Raw genomic sequence first — 20,900 nt, forward strand, 5'->3', positions numbered from 1 at the left:
ACAGGCACTTCTTCTTCCTCGGGGCAAACAGCCTTATCGAACGGAAGCCAGCATGTACCCCTTCCAGATGAGGCCGGTACGGCGTGTTTGATCACTGCCGCACTGAAGTCCCTCCTTTACTGTTTTTTTTTTTCCCACTCCTTCTTTTGCAGCATGAAGGTGGAAGATTAGAGCACGGGTACAGAAAGAGGGAGGACGAAGGTAAAGATTTGTCCATCATCAGGTGTGTCCTGAGACAGGAATGATGTGTGTAAGAAGATATATGTTGGCCAGGCAGGTAGAGGTGCTTGCTTCTTGTCTTGTAGAGGCATTAATCATAGCAGCGGCCAAGCCTTACCGCCAAGGTCAGCAGTCCTCGCATTGGGCGCAAGGCACTCTCCACAGCTGCCACCACAAAGCGCTGCCGCAGAAGGACTAACGGAGGCGGGCGGCAGGAGTCTGAGGAGGGTAAGGAGCAGGATGTTGAACTGACAAGGTGAAAGTAGGGGGAGAGGAATGGGGAGGAGAATAAGGTTGGATTAGCGACAACCCTCAGGGGCGTGGTCGGTAAAGAGTGGCACTTGAAGGTGGTAGTGACGGGGATTGCTAAGCAAAAGTAGGTGGACATTTTGGAATAATGGATTGAAGTGGGCAGCACAGCAAAAAGGGGGGGGGGCGCGTAGGGTAACATCAATGTGATGCACTTGTACAGTGGGTGGAACTGCAACGACTCAGAGGGAGGAAGGTTGCGAGGGACAGCGTGTGAACGAGGTCTGGTCGCAAAGCTTTTAATCACACCTCGGGAGTGGGAGTCTGCTCTTATTAAAATAGGACAGAAGTGAGAGTCATGCCCGCTCAGGGAGAATCGTGACTACTTTGAGCTTTGAGCGAGATGCCAGATGATAAAGGTGCTGTTAATTTAGCAGATTACAGAGCCAGATATCAAGTGCATAATGCTGATACTTAAAACAAAGTGACCACACAGAAGGACGATAGGACAAAAACACGGTGGCTCTGTGACAGGTTATATTAGTCATAGAGCGAGTACCATCTTCCTGAGAGCTGCTTTTTCTTGGGTCAAATGTGGTTTTTAATATGCCGTAACCCCAAGCAGCTCTTTCAAACATGTATTTCGTCTCAACCACTCTGAGGAAAATACAATAATTATCTGCTGCAGTGCAAAACAGAGGTGCAATAAATCCCTCCGTAGTCTACGGTTAAGGGAGCTGTGGCTCTAGTCCAACTGAGTCCAACTTCATCTCCCTCACTATTTAGGAGCCTTGATTGGTGTAAAATGGATCCAAGTGGGATTTTCCACCATCTTCTTTGCCCGTTCATTCTTTTCAACCCCATGGAGGAGGAGATCCTCTGGAGGGATATGTAGAGAATTAGGACTTTGTTGTAGTAAGCTGCCACACAAGGAATTCTGTCGGCACTCCCTTCGCCTGACTGCTCTCTGCTTATGTAACGTTTGCTGTCATTTCAGGTAAGGGGAGGAGGGTGTAGTCTGTCCTAAAGCATACAAATAATATATTGCCTGATCAGTTCTGGCTTCCAAACCAGTCATCATACCTGGATGACAAGTGGTTAGCGCGTCGGTCTCCCATACCCGAGGTTGCAGGTTCGCGGCCCGGCCAGAGCATTAAAAGCCCAACAACAAAGAGAGAATCAATCTTTCTCCAAAATCAATCACTGCCCCTTTAATGACGCAGCAAATACACATTTGCATAGACTGTGATTATAGATATAAAGCAGAGAAACAAAGTGACAGACACACAGTACGTCATGCTTTGAAATAGGTTAATCTTTGAGATTGTTTGTAATATTTGAAGTTTTAAAATTGTAAATTTCTTGAATGTCAGAAGATTTTAAAGAAAATATACAGACATGCCGCATCAGTGTCCATCTTCAGAAAATCCTTGAGTCTGATAGTTTGATTGCAGTGCACAGCTACGCAACTGAATCTCCTCCTGCCTTTTGGTGCTGTATGACCAGAATTCAAAATGTCTCATCAGTGTATTGCTGAGGATTGACAACAACAACGACAGCAACAACGACGACGACGACAACAACAATGACAAAAGAAAGTTATGTATCATTAGCAGCCTGAAGGGGAGAAATGAAATTACATCATGACAAAGCAGCTTACAAAGGACGGGAAGTATTGCAGATGGTTGATCTGTCGGTCTGACATGGTTTGCCTACAAATAACCTGGAAAAAAAATGAAGGTACATAAATTAGAATACAGTAATGACATGCAAAAGAAATCAAGTCAAGCTAAGGTAGTTTTTTCATGTATTATTTGAGCAGATGTGTTTATGTGTGTGTGTATGTGAGTGTAGGTAGAGCAAGTCGAGAAATAGCTTTATTTAAATAAAAATGTTCCCCTCTTTTGCTGAAGTGAAAAATTGATGCTGCACAAAAAGCTGCACAGTTCCAAGTTTTAGCCCTTTTCAATTAATTTGATGTGTTATGTTTATCGGAGGATTAAATTCGTACTTGTAGGGGTTTTGGTTCCAAGCAAAAGAGCTTAAAGTACGATGGCCCTGAAAGCTCAGCGCAAAGCAACTGAAGAAAAATCACATGCAATCAGACAAAACACAAGGGAATTCAGAAACATCAACTTGTCAACGTATGTGCAGTATTCCGTGTGTGTATTTTACAGCACGTGTTGACAATTTGATGAAGACTGTTTTCTGAATTTGCGGATGTGTTTTCTCATGTTGCCGTGAACTGAGCACTCAGGGACGCCGCATTAATGGACTGTTCACCACAAAAACGACTGTTGTTTTGTGAAAATACAGTATCTCCATAAAAAGGAAAATTGTTGAATGAGATATTAAATTCCAAACATGAATAAAATGCACAAAGCAATTTAATATACAAAGTTTAAGAAGTAGAATTCAACTGTAAAAAAGGATAAAATATAATTTTCTTCAGACCTTAATGCTGTTGGATTTGGCTTTTTTTCTTTTACAGTGTCTAACATAAGGTACCTAATCAACAGCAGGGCTTAATTGAGATTATGCTGTATAACAGAAAGAGGCTTTGTTCATCGCATGCAAGAGGAGTTCAAGGAATCCTTGTAAATATCATGTGGGACTGATGTGAGCGTCAGGTGCTGCCGGTTGCCAGTTTCCTCATGAATAATAGCAGTGAAATGTGTTGATAAATCCTGAATGTCTTGTTGGAGTTGCATGGCTTCAGGTGTTGGCTGACATTCTCTCTGTGGAGCTGCCTGTCAAACCGACGCTGGGCCTCTGGAGCGCTGTCTCTGTCTCTTTGCCTGATATTTTTTCAATAGCACAGTCGCTGCACTTGAATAGCCTGCCGCTCCTCTGCAGCGTGCCGATGTGTAACACAGAAAATCCACAGCCTCACGAGTGCGTACTGTACGGAGATTGCTTCCCTCATATTCCGAGGTCTCATCTGCTCCTGTTTTGTTTACACAGATATGAGCCCTGCTGTGTTTTCCCATATCAAACTGTATTAGTTTCTCTCATCACTAACACGACGTAGCAGGCTAATAAAAGCATCAGTGAAGTGCGCAGCACATGGCAGCCGCTCGGGGAATGGAAGCTGCAGAGGAGCGGCGCTCGGCTGGTTTTTGGAGAACCGTGGTTTCTGCTCCGATATATTGGCCAGGAGCCCGTGTGAGCTGTGACCCCATGCCACTTGTCCTTTACACTCACTGGCTGCATGCTGGCAAGTTGACCTTTATCATTAACCCTGCTGCGTGCCTGTCATTTGAAGTCTTTATTATTCACGTTTCCCTTTGGGTATATTGTATACCATGGGAGCACTGGGGGAGGGATGCGGAGCTAGTTAGCACACTGACACTCGGCAATTATAGCACTTAGCTGCTGCTGAGAGAAACCGACACAGAATTTCCAAGCAGACAACAACATGGCAAATGTGAAAAAACTTGCATTTTTTTGCAAGCATAAAAAACACGCTCACTTTACTTATCTTTACCACTATACACATCCACGTGCACTGGCTTGAGCACAAGATTGTACCATGCTCTGGAGAAATTTAAACAAACTGAACCATCACGTAAACATTTGTTATTCCATTGATTAGTCTCATCTCTCTTTAACACTGTCACAGTTTCTTTCATTCAATGGGATTCGTTCCCTTTTTTCCCGACTTTGATGTTTGGAGCTCAGCCTGACAAGAGATGCACGGAGACTCTGTTGATATTCGTTGGACACTCGTCTTTATGCGCATTAATCAGCAGCCGTTCTAATTAAACTCAGTTTGCACTTGAAAAGCTCTAAAGCATGTTCAAACACTTCTGAATGGCAATTGAGTGATAGGACACATGGCTGCCTATGTCCTGTTCGCAGGTGATAAGAGCAACGTGCGCAAAATATGTCAGCAGCGGTGAGGGTTTTAAGTGCAGATTGACTGTGCGCAATCAGACCAAGTCAATCCACTTGGCACTCTTTCCTTGTGATATTATTCATGAATGCTTCTTCTTTCACCCCGATCCCACATCCATTACATCTTTATCACAACTATTTTCAATATCATCTGACTCTGCCACTTGCCTTCGCTCAGCCTCATTCTGCCGCGTGCCATGTCAGCAGTCTCCCACAAAAAAAAGTAATCCGCTGCCTTTACTGATGGGCACTGATACAGCGCTCATCATTACAGTGCCGCGGCGACGGCTGCAGGATGTGACAAACAGGCGGTTGACACCCCACGTCCGCCCTGTCAACTATTCAATTTGAGCAGAACACTATCAAAATTGATCCCACCAAATTACCTGATTACATTCTACATCCAATTATAGTGTTTTGGTGCGACTATCACCGAGGCATTTCCATTTGGGAGGGACGTGAAACATCAGCTTTGTGCTCGGAGCCAATTGATTGGTTGTGCGTAATGTTTGCATGGGTACTTGTTTGTAGTCTTGTCAAAGCCGTAGCAGTCCTGCATAACATAGTACATAAAAGTTAGCCACAGGACAAATGAGTAAATGCTTCGGCCCTGCAAAATTTCATATCATTACAAACAGAGCAGAGGAATGCCACTTGCATAACGGTGAAATTGCAAATGCACCCCCCCCCCCCCCCCCATGATATCTGATGGCCTGTGAGCTCCAATTATTAGAACAATATTATGGCTGGGGTAAGTCAGGGGCACTGCAGTGGAATTCCAATAGTGTTTGGAAGCTATTTGTATTGGTGTTAGTCCTTCAGGGCCTGGAGAAGGGCATGCAGCTCAATAACTCAATTCTCAACAATTAGCCCCTGACATGTCCTGCAGAAAACAGATAGAGAGGACTCAAGTGGATAATATTTTCAAAAGTATCAAGATTATTTCAAAGGCCCAAGCTGAAGAAGTTGTGGCTCTGTTTTCAAATTATCTTTGCCTCCTGATCAGGTCAGAATTGACGACATTCTTTATTTCTCAGCAGTTTGTGTGTCTTTTATTTTTGTCAGGATCAGCAGGATCTCTGCACAAGCAGTACTCTCGCAGTACTGTGGGGGAAAAAAAGGGCTGCCTGTTCTCCTGGGTCACTAATTATCAACAGCACACTTTCACCATTTTAAATGGCACACTCCTTATCGCTCTCAATCACAAACATATTGTACTGTAATCGCTGGCGCTCCTGGATCTGGGATCTCATCTCATCTAACTGGCCGTGCACTTGTGGCTGCCCTCCCTTCCTCTGAGCACCTCAGCCGTAGACCTCGCAGAGATTGACCTTGGACCGAGGGCCCGACCTTGCTGCATCACCGCAGTCTGTTATTAGATTTGGCGAACAAAAAGAAAGGTAGAAAGAGCCATACGCAGTGCATCTGGCCTTTGTTTGGTCCTCAGCACTTTTCAAGGACATAGGGCCAACAAATAGACCTGTCTGAGGGCGTTGACTTTTGTGTGCGGGGGGGGGGGGGGGGGGGGGGGGGGGCGGTAAATGTGTGTCTCTGTGTTTGGTGTTTGAGTGACACAAGCGCTTGTGTCTGTGCGACCACATAAAACATGATTCGCAGGCAAACACGGAGGTGGCATTTGGAGTCGTCTGCGCAGGGGAGCGCTCCAATGCCTGAGGGGATCATACTCACTCGGGCTCTCCTCTGGGTTCTGATGGGCCGAGTGCTGTGGTCTGATCGTAAAGAGGTCACAGTTTTGTAAAGGAAGCCCCAAGAGGCCAGCCAGAACAATTAGAAATATATGTTTCTGGGTCACTGGAGCAGAGCTACAAGTCTGGTAATACTATTCTATTTCCTGACAGTGGAGACCGAGGACGTGGCCTTACTCTGGCTCTTGCCTGATTCGTGATGTGAGATCTCCGTGCTGGAGGCGCCACGCATGCGGCTTTGTTTGAAATGGTTTACACTTCAACAATGCCGTCGATTTCCAGACTCTTACTTTGTGCTGCATATTCTAATCTTGCTCTCCAAACGCAGTAGTCCTTAAGTCAACAGCAAGCTATGCCGCAAACACGGCAGTGACAATACCAGCGCGAGCAGTAACCCCGGCTACAAGTGAGCTAAGCCTAATATAAACACGGCCATCATTTCACATATGCGCACAAGAGCATGTACCAATTTAGCTAATGTATCCATGAAAAACAGACCTCAGTGTTCCATAAATATTTGATGAAATCAACAATACAGGATCTGCAGTCTACTACAGAGGAACACACATGTAATTGAATTCATTTTCTCCTGTTCACACCGCTGTGAGCCTAATGCTTTCATTGGAAGTTATGTGCCACGGGCAACATACCTCTCTCTGAGGCGGCATATCTGGTGCTTAATATAGCGGTAATCAAGTTAACAATGCTTGACAGGGATTAAAATGGATACAGATTCTTGAGTGGCAGAAACTCAATGAAACAGATCACATTAGTTGAACTGTTAAAAGTGTCAGACGCTTTAAGCCGAATTCAGATTTTAGGTCACACGTCACTGTTGTTCCTGACTCACTCAGGGAGCGTGTAATCCTTGGACTTGAAATGTCAAGATCAGCGGGACTGGATTTATGAGATTTTTCACCTGACAGCAACAATATATGGAGAACATTTCACCTTTTACATTTTTCCTTCATGAAATATGAAAGGGCATAGGCAGGATGACTCAAGGTGGGCTTGTGATCAGTGCATCCAGCTGTTATGTGTGAGTGAGAATATGGAACGGTATGAATTATCATAAGTGGTATAAGATGCATCATAACATATTATCTCCCGACTCAATAATTTTTTAGACATGAATTGTGAATCAATTATCTCCCCAGCTCCAGCAGGCTGGGTTCTGAATACAGCCCCGTGTGATTTGGTATCCTAGTTCTGGCATCTACTGTAAATGCATGCGCCTCCCTAGGTAACATTTTTCATGCAGGATTATAAAATGCTGACTGTATAGTTTGCATATTGCACACTTCATTTGCATTTTAATGTAAACCCCCATTTACATTTACTAACAATACCACTGTGGTCCAGATTTTGGTTACATTTATTATTAACGGTAATGCAAGCAATTGGGTGAGAGTAAATAGTTTGGAGGGAGACAAAGGACATTTACGAACGTGGAGAGACACATGTTTTTCTGTGCAAACAAGTCAGGGTCCGGTGCCATTTGCTGGTGGCACCACTGCTCTATTGCCCATTTCCCTACATGTTGTAAAAGGCTAAATTAGCCTCCTCCGGAGCAGAGCTAGCTGAATTAAGGATCTTAGAAAGGTCACTCTTACATTTCATTTGAACTTAATGGACATTGCAAAAGGAATGCAATTTTTGGGGGGTTTGTTTTGCACATCACCAGCAGACACAAAATTTGATGAGACCAGATATTCAGTAATTACTCCTGGTCCACTGTCAACCAGAAGCTTTGCAGGTGGCCTGGGAAAAAACCTGCAGGTATCAAATATCTTTACGGCATTTTTTTTCCAAATGAGGACGCCAATCCACTGTATGTTTGGCTGTTGAGCTACCTCGTTAAGTTAAATAATGAATGAATTGCGCGGGTAATTATCAAACTGCTCACCAGCGGGACTAATGCTTCTGCCGGTTTAATTAGAGCAGGAACCTGCCACTCAAGGCTTTTACCCGTGCCAATCCGAAGGATAGAATCGTGGATTCTCAGGCCGGGGGAGATAAGGTTCATCTCAGGAGCTCAGTATGGTACAAATCTGGCACCATTGCACAGGCTGCGACAGGTAGCAAGTACAGGGATGTTACAGACGATGAGCCGCAGCACACGGCCTGGTCCAGTTATCCCAGGCTACAGACAAGAAGAGCAGTTTGCCACCTGCTTCCCAACGTGGGGAGCTATTGCAGTGCAGTTAACCTGTCAAAGACAAGAGGAAAGTATTGTCATCAGCATATGTCTCGATAGCACCGCAGAGAGCATTTACACACATTATCGAGCATTATCCATAGCACCGCCAGTTAGTGGACACTCAAGTGAAGGAATAGATGCGTGGTGGTGGGATGGGGGATGATTCGATGAACACAATTGGCTTTGTTTCTGTTCTGCACATGCCAACTGTTTGCTGCTGATGCTATCGCAGGGCCAGAGGGGTTGACTGGAGCATTGACTGAAACAAGATGTCCTGCTAATAAGATTCAGAATCCTTCCTTCCATTAGAACGTGTCTGTTTCTCTCCCATTATTGGCATTGTTGTTGAGTCAGTAATCCACCCGTGTAACCTCTGGGCAAACGGACTCTGAAGGATACAGAGTTAACAACAAAGTGTGTCAGCCCGGTGAGAGCAGGCCAGACTGAGAGAGAGAGAGAGAGAGATAGAGAGAGAGAGGTGACATTGGACTTGACTGCCCACAACCACCACAAAGCAATCTGTATAATGAGTGGTTTCCCCTCTGACTGAGATGACATTGTCATTTCGTTCATTCATCGTGGCTCGATACATCCCTCCCAACTCTAGTCAGCCCCCTCGAGCCCCGGGGGAGAGGAGGAGACAGTGGGGAGGGGGTAAACACAGAAAGTGATGAAAGAGTTCAACCCGAGCAAAAGGGAATGTACACTTTATATTAAGCGCATTGAGCTATTGAATTGATTCAATTTCTTTGATTACGAGTACAGAGTAACCATGTTAACTAAAATATGATAATTTAGCATTTAGCTGCCCCCCCCCCCCCCCCAAAATGCTAATACAATTCCCTCGGCACATTTTGCAGATATTGGTTACACTCATTTGCTTCTTTGGTGTATAACAAACGTCTGAGCTCATGTTGTTGTTTACATTATGTCTGTTTTGAAAATATGAGCATGTGCCCCAGATAAGCCCGTAGGCTCTTGCCGCGCGCAGCCACGGTTCAAACACACACGCTCACGAACGTCTGCTATCAAATAAAAGCAAAATAAACTCAGTTGGGGGAAGAGATCCGGTGGGGATTGCATCAAATTAGGTGACTGACAAGCCCAGTAATCTGGAGCATGGAGCATTTTTCATCTAATAACACTCGGAGATGTCCTTGGCAAATGGAGTATGTGGTGATGCTCAGCTGATAGCGCGAGAGAGAGGACGGCAGAGCTGCTGGGGCGGGGGTCATGTTCGAGTACAGTGACAATTTTTCCGACAACGTCCCATCATATATTTGCACCGTCAGCACACTCCTTAAAGCGGGGATGTCGTATTTAATCAAATTACCTGCGAGAGCCGCTCCTTCTTTTATTCATTTACTGAAGGGGGGGAGTGGGATGAGGGGAGTCGGAGGTGGGTGAGGGTGCACGGATGAGCTCCTTTGCGATGAGTGTGTTTGTGCTCTCTGAAACGTGAACCAGAGAGGGCTGAGCTAACAGGAGCTGACAGTGGCAACCGCCCTATTGCTCGATTGTGAGAGGACCAGTTGGCTTTTTCACTCGAGCCTCGTTAGGGAAACAGTGAGACGAGTCAACTGAGGCTCAGAGACAGGAGCTGGGTCTGCTGGGTCTGCTGCTGCTGCTGCTGTTCAGGGAAAATGGATCAGGTCAAGAGTTTGAGGCTCAGAAGCTGTTTTGTTAAGCAATGGTGACGATGGCAGGCTCCCTGTTACGTTGAATTAGCACTGTTGATGAACCATATATCATTTAATTGTATTTTTATTCACAATGTCAAAACCTCTAATCTAATCTCCCATCAAATGATTTCGTCGATGAAGATACAACGCAGCCAGTCCACAAAATGTGGTGACGGCACAGGCGGCAAAACGAATAAGACTGGTCTCTCTTCGGTCCCAACACCACCTCTTTCACCCCGCTCTCGCACTGTGCTTTGGCCGTCGGGCTCTCAGGTGTACAGTGTGTCTGGACTGCCCATAGGGCGCGTGGAACAAAGCCACGGTGACATTTTATCTGACGGTAGCTCCTGTGGGGCCTGAGCCATGCTGCCGAAGTGTCAGGCAGATTTTGCGCAATGACGAGAGGGGGGGGGGGGGGGGGGGAAACAAACAGAGGCCTGGCACTATCTCCCATCGCCAAGCAGCGCAGACGAGCGCAGAGAGACATCCCCGGGGATCGCAGGAGGCCGAGATGAAACAGAAAGCGAGATCTAACCTTTTTGTTGTTGCTGGAACCCAGTTCTTTAGTGCTGCTAGATTAAAAAGCAGAACGGCAAAGTGAAATGAAAAAGGAAACACTTCAGCTGTTTGAACATGAAGACCCTTAGTGGAGGCACAACTTCAATTTCGATTGAAAGGGGAGGAAATAAAGCATATATTGTCATCCTTTGTAGGACATGGGTACAAGTGTCTTTTGTGTAATGCTTGCCCTTTGTGTTACATGCAACAATACATGACAGACACACTCCCTCCGTTGTAGAAGTGTTATGGTAATCACACGCACTATTTCAAAAGCTTTTCATCCATTTTTTATCCCCCACTGTTCTCGGGGTGAGAGAACAGGCATGTTTCATCAACAAAGGAATATGTGAAGCCAAGCAAGCCAAGTAGCCTCGCAAGGTAAAAGGTAATAAATTCTGCATATGCAAAAACGTGGTGGGTTCACTTTCTATGAGACAGAAAGACATCCAGCGGCCGATATTGACGTATTGTGAATGTGCTCTGTGTTGGCTAGCATTCCACACAACCACAGATTATTATTATTGTTGTTGTTGTTGTGTTACCCACCTAGACTGCTTATTGAGTAAGTGGCACTTCAGATATATATCTTCCCTTGAGTATATGATGAAATAAAAGGTATTGTTTCATTTCATATTGATTTCATCGTGATTTAATCTTTATAAATCGTGTACATAGTCCTATATGATGCAGAGATAAAAAGTTTTTTTTCTTCAATTATGCATAATGTCAATATCCTGGCTTCATTGTGACATCTTCATGGGGTCACATGAGATCATATAAAGCCTCAGATGGTCTTTCAAGCTCTGCTATTGGTGGATATATCTTGGAAAATGTGCTTTTCGAACCATCTTTCTCTTGACCTTGAGCTTGACCTTTGACTGATCACTTCTGAAAGCTATTCATCTGGAGATACTCTCCAAAATAAAATCCTTCCTTGCATTGTTGAGTAATTTTGTACAAACACACACACACACACACACACACGCACACACGCCCCTGAACACCTGCCTACACGCACGCACACACACACACACACACACACACACACACACACACACACACACACACACACACAGATTAAAATCAATACCTTTCTACCTTTTTCTTCCTCAGCTCTTAAACAAGCTTGGTTGTTTTTTCTGCAGCTTCAGATTTTGATGAACCTTATAAGTGGCTGTTATGTGCTAAATGCAGATTTGGAGGGGTGTAATTAAAGGTGAGGCACAATGAAGACCCCCCCTCCCCTCTCACCGCTCTCTATAGGGTTGGTATTAACCTCCTGAATCTTTGACAGGCAGATGAAGAGATACCCACCACTGATGTTAAGCTTGGTACTTTAGCTGGAGCCCCAGGAGGCTCTGATAAAACCCCCAACTTAGCAATCCACTGTGCACTGCGCAGCCCAGTTCAGCCTCACGTGGCCCAGGCTGGCCTAGCCTACACCAAAGTGATCCTCACCATCCCCCTGGTGTGAAGAAGAGGGAGAACACAGCGGAGAGAAGCAGAGTTCAGGTGGAGAAGACAAGGGGGGGGCAGCGGAAAGTCAGAAGGTGTTGGAGGAGTAAGATGGTTGTTGAGAGGTACTTTAACAGGGATGGCTTGGAGGAAAGTCCTTAGTATAGTGAAGTCCTCCAGTGTCAAAGTTCACTCAAAGACATGCAGTAGCTTTAAAAACTGCTTACCGCCTCCGATAAGCAACATCAGACCTTTGAAAAAAAGGCTAAACACTTCTTTTATAGGGGACAGACTCTAAATTCAGCCCTGGCTCCATTCGTTAGCGGTGTCGTGGCTTCTGAGAACAAGGCTATAAACAGCTAGTGAGGACCTTTTATACCTGAACTCAGTCTGTCAGAACTGCTACTCACTGTGATGGCTGATCCCAATCTTGTTCCCTTTTTCCACATCAGAGAGTAAATGCATGCTATTACCACTGGCCCAAGCCACTGCTCACACTGCCATCGTTCCGGCACTTCATTAAATTGATATTGCGGGAAAACACACGGGCAGTGCCCAGTCTTTAGTTCGTAAACACACCCAGACTCTCTGCCAGCTCCCACTGGCTAGTGTGCTGGCCGTAGACCTAGTCAGTGCGCTTTGCTGATAAAATGAATGGTAATGAGTGACTGGCTGCTGGGACTGAAAGCAAAAAGTGCTGTCATAATTGAGTTAGATTAATTAAAGGAGCGTCCACTGTATTCTTACAGATCAGTGCATCTTTTTAGAAGGGCTGTGCGATGGGCTGTGGCGCCGGAGGGGGGGGGGGGGGGGTGTTTGTGGCCAAAGTGTATGTGTTTGTGCCTGTGTAACCTGCAGATTGCGGGTTAGGTGCGTTGTTGTGTGAGGAACTAATTGAAATGAGAGGCGATGTGCGAGTCTCAGCCAACATGGCCGGTCCATTTGTCAGGGTGACATCACTGCACTCACACCCCATCCATCTCCGCCTGGCGCCACAGAACCACGCTCCTCCTGGTGATTAATATCCATACCTCCCTCACTGCACTGCATACAGCCCACCGCTCTTTTTTCTTTTGGTTAGAAAAAAAGAAGAGGTCACTATTAGGAGAATATATTTCACTGGAGTTGTACCAACTAGCATTAGCATATTCTGGGGCATTATGACTGAGGTTGGCGCATGACAAATGCTGCATTTGTACACAATCCTGCAGTAGACACAGGACTAGCGCCCTCCATGAAATCATTTTTAAGCGTTTTTTTACAGTTTGCTGTATCACTACACTGTTTTTGAGAAGCTTAAAGGATAAAGCGGTTGATATCCTGTGTTTCTACTATCGACAACAGACCCGATGACCAGCGATGTGTCAGTTCATCTCTCAATACTTTCCAACTTCATAACCCTGTCTGTGGCACTCTGCCGCAAGCCCCTCTGTTACCACTGGAGATATGCATCTTTAAAAGAGGATCCCTCATACTCTCATTGAAAAATGGCTAAATAATTTTCCTAAAAACAACAGAGCAGTGTAGTTTTTAGCACACGAGTGTTGAATTTGTTGGGGACTATTTTCTTCAGCACTAGCTCTGGTATTCATGGTAGCAGGATGGTGTATGTGTGTAAGATTGACTCTAAATAAAGTGCAGTGTCAGTGTTCATTATAAAGTAGGAACATGTCACCCAGTGCGACATTGTGGCTGAATCTTTTTACATTTTAGAACAAAAAAGGTCAGTGGCACAGGAGAATATTCTATTCAGGCCCTGGCTCCATTTTGATCTTTGCATGGCATTTTGTTGGCAGCAAGAAAAACAGAATATCACCAGACTTGTTCTTCACTCTCTCTGAGCTTATTATGGTCTGCCATGTTGGAAACGCTGGACAGGTACATATATGCGTAATGAGCGATGAGGATGAAAGTGGAACAGGCCCAAACTTTTCTTTCAGTATGTGATACACAGGATCAGACGGCATGTTTTTTAACAAATCCTTGCTTCTTGATTATTTGGAGCCTCTTCCAAATCAGAACACAAGCCCCACTGGCAGCAGCACAACTTTTTGACGCCAAACATATCACACCCTTCTGAAGACAAATAAAACATCACTGGTACAGTACACACTACAGTACTAAACCTTGGGAAGACAGATGTTCACTTAATTTGCTGCCGTTGATTTACAGCGGAAGTTGGCAGGGTTTTACAAATTAACAAATATAAGAAAGGCAGGATGCGCAGTATCGGGAATAACAGCTGTAGAATGGGCTGCCTGGGCTTATTTCACGGGTTCTCTTGAGGAAGGTTCAACCAAAACTAAGCTCATTATGTCCAGCTATCAGAGCTCTTCCAACCTGAGGAGGAGAGGAGTCGGACTTTGAAGATCCTCTAAATGATGACCTTTCTCTCCCACTCTGCTCCACTGATGTGCTTTGATAAGCCGGGCTCTGATCTCTTCCGTGGTATCACAGTGCATCGCTGCACACCGCTCCGTTCTCCCTGAGCTGGGTGGTGCTAAACTTTCTCACCACGCCCTCAAATTACATCACCCAGACTTGATGTCATGTTTCACACCGTGCCTTTTGAACTTGTGCAGCCAGAGGGCAAAATCGGAGACAGAGCACCCAGCGCGCCGCGTTGCTTTGTTTAAGCAGAGGATGGCAGATATACTTTTAGATTATTTCTTTTAGATATGTAAAAAGAAAACATATCCGACTTGCGTAAAAGGCAGTTTGTTGTTCGTGAAATTCCGTCTGCATGTTCTTCCAAGTGGAACCAAAGTGCTGCTTAACCTCACAGTTGTGACTCTCCAACACCAGTCGCTCCCTCACCCTCTGTGGGAGCATGCAGGCCCGCCTCCGCACCAGCTGTGAGATGCAAAGCTTCCCTTAATGTAAAAGCATTTCGCTGTCTCTGAGAATCCACTCTCTGTTATTCGCTGAAAGGAAAAGATGTGGAGAGAAGGTGATTGATGGCCTTCATGGAGAACAGAGAAGGACTTTGAGAGCGCTGGGGTAAAGGAACCATGTCAGGGAGAACCAGCACAGGGGGAGATGCTGGAGGCAAGGTGGGAGAGAGGCAAACCAAACAAAACCAAAAGCAGACAGCTGCCGTTATGGTCGCTGTGTGATTGATTGAGTGGCGTTCAGATGCCAGGGGTCATGCATATGCAAACTGCTCATTTGTAGTTGCTGCCAGGGCTGCTGTTCACCGGAGTCCTTGAATAGGGTCGGCTAACACAATCAGATTAAGCAGGCCCGGACTCACATGTAGGACGACCAACAGCTGCCACGTGCACCACCAGCTCTAACTTTCAGTGTCTGTTTTCCAACCCTGTCTGCTGTAATAAGGCCCTTGTCAGTCGGTAAGAGATCTGGGTTTTAGGGACTCCGATATGTGTCAGATGAGTTTTGGTCTTTGTGCGGGGCAGATTTTCCATCTTGACGTTCTGCTGTTTATTTTTTCAGTGCTTTGTTGCACACAAACCACATTTTTCCGTCTGAGTGGCTCAGTCCGTGTACAGCAGCACAGTTTGCCTGATGCTCTATCTTCGGCATCGCGCGCTGTCCGCCTTTCAGCACATCCAGTCTCCAGCGCACAATATAGCAGCAACGTTGCTTCTGCTGCTGCATCTATCTGTGTCATGACAGATGCAGAGTGTCTGAGACTAATGCTCAAGCCAAAGCATTTAGGTTACTGTTAGTCATCAGTCCGTTCACATTTCCATGACCTGCTAAGTAGGGAGTGTGTTATCAATCAGTTTGAACTCCAGTGTCGAGGGCTAGGCCCCTGGAACGTCAGCTGACTCTGTTGCCATCCAAGGCGGTCTGATATTTTCTTTAAATATTGATTTGTGGTAAGGCCGGCAGGAATCAGGCTCATACATAAATCCCTTTGCACCATTTCCAGTTTGATTCCGAAATCATGTTATATTCATTTACATGCAACTAATCATTTGTAGGAGTGACAATCAAATAGTCTTTATTTTCTCTTCCACCGGAAACAAGCATGTGGTGTTGGGTAAATGGCCTTCAGTGTTCAGGCTGCCATACAGAGGCTTTCTTGTGCTTGCCTACACTCTCTCTCTCTCCCTCTCTCTGTGATTCTCTATGTCGCTCGCCCTCTTGCTCTCAGATCTGACTGCGCTCCAGCCATGCTATTGGGCAACGAGCTGTAAACAGGAGCTGCACACCGATCCAAGTGGCAATCACCTTCATTCCGGCCCACGCCCCCTCCAGCCCCCATATCTTCGCCGTGTTTTTTTTTTTGCTTTGTCAGTGTGCTGAAATCTTCACCCTACCAAAAAAAAAAGGAAAGTGATAAATCTTGTGGGAATGACTCCCTGTGTGGAGGATGGACTGCTGGGTATGCCCCTTGCTCATCATGAGCCTGATACACAGGCCCTTTATGTGGCTCTGTGGAGGGTGGCCCCTTTCCTCCTCTGCTTCTCATCCACACCCCAGAGGCTTCCATTCAGCCCGGGCCTGGCTGGGGGGGAAGTTGGATCTCTTTTGTAGTTGGGGATTCTTAGGGGAGGCTGTCAAGGCTGTGACTGTGTGGGCCTTTATTTCCCCAGAGAAGAGAACGGGGGAGAAAAGATAGAGGGAGAGGGCAAGAGGGAGACGGGGTGGGAGTACCAAAGGAGAGTTAAGACACAGACAGCCTTGTTAACCAGCAGCCCCAAAGAGGGAGAGGATGAGAGGGAGAAAGAAACAGGGAAAAGGCGAAGTAAAAGCCAGAATGAATCCAACAGAACACCCAAAAACTTTCCCTCTGGTACGTCACTGCTGTTTTTTCCATCCTCCTCCTCCTCGTTTCCTCTGCACCTCCCCATCCGTTCCCTCCATCTGTCCATGTGTAAGCTCGCTCTTTAGCTCAATAACAAGCTTCTGCCCTCTCCCTCACCCTTCCTCGCCTCTCTCTCGCCCTCCGCCATTACTTTACACACATTCCATTATCTGGGAGACCGGGCTAAGAGAGATGTCTAGGGTCGGAGCGATCATTATCATCACCTCTCTCTGCAACAGTGTGAGTTATAGCCCACCGTATAGGAAACAGACATTTAAATCATAATCAATAGAGCAATATCAATGCTGAGAGGCATGGCTAAAGGAAATCACTGCGGCGGCTCAGGAGGAAACAGAGACGCTCAGTTGAGACTGAGATAGTGGCGTGTGCTTATTGACAAATTACGATCCACAAATCCGATCCAACAAAATGAATTATGTGGCATCACGCTCAGAGTCGCCTCTTTGGGTAAAATAAACTCTATATTGCTGTTATTCAGGTGCTGCCATGCTTGTGACTGATTAGTCAAAATGTGTGGAATTGGAGAGGCAGTAGTTTCTGCTTCTCATGTTACTGCTTCCCTCGCCGCTGTGGCGCAGACACTGCCGAGAGGCGGCGCTGTCATGCGGCGTGCATTAGCCAACCCTCTGATCACGTTAAGGTGACAGGGGCGGCTAAGTTCCTCACAGGGGGAGCCGTACTGCGTACACACAATGTTGTTGTTTTTTTCTGGCAAGGGCGATGCAAGGTGACAGGTGCGACCTGACCCGGCTGCGACCATAGACCACGGTCACCGCTCCCTCTCCGACTGAGTGCAGGCCTGAACCTCTGACTCCGTGCTGCCACAAGGAGAAAATACCAGTTGTTCATACAACAGACGTGCACCGCATCACTGTCAAGGATGATCAGCTTTGAGACATGATACCGAAAAACACATCATGTAATCAGTCAGGACAAATTATGGTTGTTACATGTGGAGAATCACTGTTATTAACTCATGCAGCGTTTTTGCAGTGAATAATAAATGTTCATGCAAATTCCACATCTGATACAGCTGACACGTGTGGGCAGGTTAGACTTCCATATTTGGAAATCTTTGTTTCAACCGCTCAGACGATTTGAGACGGTGTTTGTTGACATGACCTTTTGCAAGTGATGCTTATGTAACCTGCTTTCTACACAGATCATATTAAATATGATTTGGATTTGGCAGACGTGATTTAAGAGGGTTGACATGAATAAAGATCAGCTACATGATTCCTTTTCTCCAGTGTAGTTCAACTGCAGGCCATTTTTCCTCTTATTGATATTCTGCTTATTTTGTCTAAACAAAACATTTTCCACTGAACCATGCGAGCCTGATAGGCAAACCATGTAGGACTTCTGTATTCCAGCAGTAGATATGAAGTAAGGCTTGTGCTTTGCGTAATTCAGTCACTGAGACTGAATTGAATAAGATTCTATATCTAATCTGCAATTTGTTTGAGGACTCGCAACAGGCAAAAATAATAACGACACAGACAAAATTTAATTAATTCAAAATTGATTTGTGCGCACTTTAATTTCAAAGTATCAGATCAACTTGAGCTTTTTACTATTTAATTATTGTTTTATGTTTGTTGAATTAACTTGACTGGGACACTGTAATGATGCGAAAGTGGATTGGTCAGATCGTTTAAAAGAGAATTTGCATACATATTTGAATTCAAGCATCTAACAGAGAGGAATATTCTGTGATTACGGTTTGTAATTCAAATCTTATTGTGGAGCAGCACCAATCTGCGTCAGCTCAATGTCAGGTTGAGTAACGCAGTCAAGCACGTAACGAGCAAGACCGAGTATAGTTGAGAAGCGCAGAGCTGCAGCCCAGAATCCCAAGGTCCTGTGTAGGTGTGAGCCGTGAACAGATAGTGCAGTGCACATCACGGTTCATGTGCAGCCAAAGCCCACGCAGTGCTGATCAGACAGGGATCATCTGCTAGATGTGGAAATCTATAACCCAATCCCTGGCGAGAGGGGGGGAATTTAGAAAAAATCAAAGCAGCGACAGAGTGAAACCATATATCTTTTGTGTTATGTTTTTTTTAAAGTAATTAGTGTGTGTGTGTGTGTGTGTGTGTGTTAGGTTAACATGTATATGTTTCTGTACATTATTCAAGAAAATCATACTAAGTCCAGAGGTTGTGCATAGATATCCATTAAATGGAAAAGGGCAAAAACCTTCAGAGCACATGCAGAAAGAAAGTGGACGGCTATAAATATATATATTTTTAAAGATGAAAAAAATAATAAACATGACAAAATTTATTTTACTATCTTAATTGCTTTCCAACGAAAATCATTTCAGTCACCTTCCCAATTAAAATATAGCCGGCAGCTATATTATATGTATTTTTAAATGGCGCCCGCGGTTCGCCTTGTCTGAGATACTGTCGTCCACGTCCACATTTTAATGACCAGCTTCATTTAAAGATGCAAAGGAATCAACACAGCCAAACAAAAAAGTCGCAGCAGACAAGACTATTGAGCTGTGCCTCGTTCTGCCAGCTGGGGATCCGACTCTAATGATTTACGTTTTGTCATTTAGTAATGCCTCACGTTGCAGTGCCAAATGGATAATGTTTATTATATCCTTTCAATTTGGCTAGCAGTCGCACGGAATCCCTTCTTACATGGCAATCTCCTGACATTTCTTAACCCATCTGACATACACTCGGTGAAGTGTCAACCATTTCGCAAATGAGGGTTATTCTGGGAGAGTCACGTCCCCCTCTGCACACCCACCCACCCACAGCACGCGGGCGAGGGCTTGTAAAAGCTCTTGTCCTTTAGTTATGACTGAACGCGAGGAGCCACCGCGAGAAAAAAGGAAAAGGAAAAGCTCTTCAAATTGGACGGAGTATCCCTCTATCCCTTCTGTCTGTGTCCGTCTCTGTTCCTTTGCCTGTCTCTTTCACTCCCTCTCTCTGCATGTGCCTTGCCGCTCTGTCATCCTCAGGGATGCGTCTGAAGGAGACCATCTGTTGATCCATTTGTCTCCTGCTTTGCTTCCTGTGCCACCGCCTCTCTCCTATCGATGATCAGGCCTGGCCTTCCCCCTGCCCACCCTCTTTGTTGCTGCAAACAGGCACTCGGGGGCGAGGCGGGTGTGCTGCTGGGGGTTGGGCAGGAGGTTGAGCCCTCTATACTCTCTGGTTCAAACAAAGAGGATAAAATAGGCAGTGGCAGAAACGCATCCCGTTTGGTACGAACATACCATAAATAGCCAATGAGCCTGGAGCAGCTGCTTTCTTATCTGTGTTTATCCATAGTTTGCATCGTTGGGCTGACCTGAGTCAAGAAGCGCACCGATTTGATCTTGTTTTTTTTTCTTCTTGCATTGCTGATATCAAAAATGATTCCCTTTCCCCAACCTCGGGACTTGAACACAGAGAGCTCGTCATTATATGGAGGCATAGACCATGAAATGGATGTTAGAAGCAATGCTGAAGGACCATCACTGGAGGCTTGTGAATGTTCACCACCAACACATTTATTGCTTGTGAAGTGTTTGCTGATATGGCCACTAAAGAGCGAGGGGGTCTTGGTTTCCATGCGTTTCTCCGAGCTGTCACCTCGTATGCATGTTCAGGGGTTTGATGGACACTGAGTCCACTGTGGGGACTTCAGGGATTGCTTGCCTTTGATCTTCTCCCGTGACTCTCGATTACCCATCATTCAGCAGGGCTTAGGCCCCGGAGAGCAGCTGGGAGAGGGTCGTGTGTTAACACGAGCTCGGATGTACCCAAGAGAGGATCACTGTCCATATAGTAGGTTACACAGACATGGAGGGAAAATAGTGCACGGTGTGAATGTTTGGACTGAAAGTATGTGGCACCCGTAGGAGAGAGAATCCAGAAGCCTTGCCAGAAGAAGATGGTAAAACTGATAGGAAATATAATGAGGTCGCAGTCCATATGGAGGTGTCTGCAGGATCAAAATGATTGTAAATTTCATTATCATGTCTTTTCTCTCTCTCTCTCTCTCTCTCTCTCTCTCTCTCTCTCTCTCTCTCTCTCTCTCTCTCTCTCTCTCTCTCTCTCTCTGTCCGTGGAGTTTTCATAGATTTCGTAAGGTTTTCATCAGGACTGCTCAATATCTGATGATAGGTGTACACC

The 20,900-nt window shown here is 45.5% G+C and overlaps 1 protein-coding gene across 2 annotated transcripts in view; it reads left to right on the top strand.

The window, feature by feature from the left end:
• The window catches only part of nlgn3a (neuroligin 3a), a 112,875-nt gene that overhangs the window by 53,369 nt on the left and 38,606 nt on the right, over positions 1-20,900 (top strand). The window lies entirely within an intron of this gene.

Source organism: Scophthalmus maximus, chromosome 9 (assembly GCF_022379125.1).
Source record: "Scophthalmus maximus strain ysfricsl-2021 chromosome 9, ASM2237912v1, whole genome shotgun sequence".
NCBI classification, from domain to species: domain Eukaryota; kingdom Metazoa; phylum Chordata; class Actinopteri; order Pleuronectiformes; family Scophthalmidae; genus Scophthalmus; species Scophthalmus maximus.